Below are 941 nucleotides of genomic sequence, written 5' to 3' on the forward strand. Positions count from 1 at the left end.
AACACTAAGGACAAGTGTTGGATCAAGCCTCAAGACTCACCCCCTTTATATTGATTGGGAAGGAGGCAAGGGGATAGGGGGGGTGTTGATTGGGAAGGAGGCAAGGGGATAGGGGAGGGTTCAGGCCTTTGAGATGCTTGGCTCTCATTTTGGCGGGGAATGGGCAAAAAAACGAGGGAAGGGGAGGTAATTGTTTTGGTTTTGGCGGGACAGGCAGGAGGGAGATGGAAAAAAGTTGAGGTGGTGAAGGGAGTGAAATGTTCTTCTCATTTCTTTCTTTTTCGATCGATGAGGTTGAAGTAAATATACGGCAATCCGAAACTCATTCTTTTCCAAAATCGAGTATTCGAACAAGACCTTTGTGCTGCTTGCGAAGTTGAATGTGCATATGATGTGTGGTTTTTATTGTTTTTGGGAATATGATGTGAGGTTAATTTGAAGATCATACAAAATGTCTAACGTCTATTCAGTCAGCCTGCTTCGACTATTTTCTTAGGTTGTCCCCCTAAATGAATTTCATTTATTCAATGCTTGCAGTCGTCAGTAAGTGGTCTATGAATATGGATCTGTGTTATTTTTTGTTACTTCTCCTGTTCTTTGTACCGTCATGATATGGAATGAATAGATTGTATTGCGTTTGTTTTTATCATGCATATTTATCAATGACAGACGATGATGATTGTTTCTAATGTCCTTCTTTGGTCGGCTAGGGCAACCAAACAGCTGGGTCGATAGAAAGGAGATCCATTACTCATTGGCGTAAAGACCAACTGCAGCCGGGAAGTTAAGCAAGCCATGGGCAACACGTATAGTAGACTGAAATTGCATCTAATCCCCTGTGTGGTTTTGAGAATGCATGCAACATATATATGATTAAACTAATGCCTGCTCAAAGCTCATTTCAAGAAAAGTTCATTTAGATACAACATGGGAGATGGAAC

This window comes from Triticum aestivum, chromosome 3D, assembly GCF_018294505.1.
Source record: "Triticum aestivum cultivar Chinese Spring chromosome 3D, IWGSC CS RefSeq v2.1, whole genome shotgun sequence".
NCBI lineage: Eukaryota > Viridiplantae > Streptophyta > Magnoliopsida > Poales > Poaceae > Triticum > Triticum aestivum.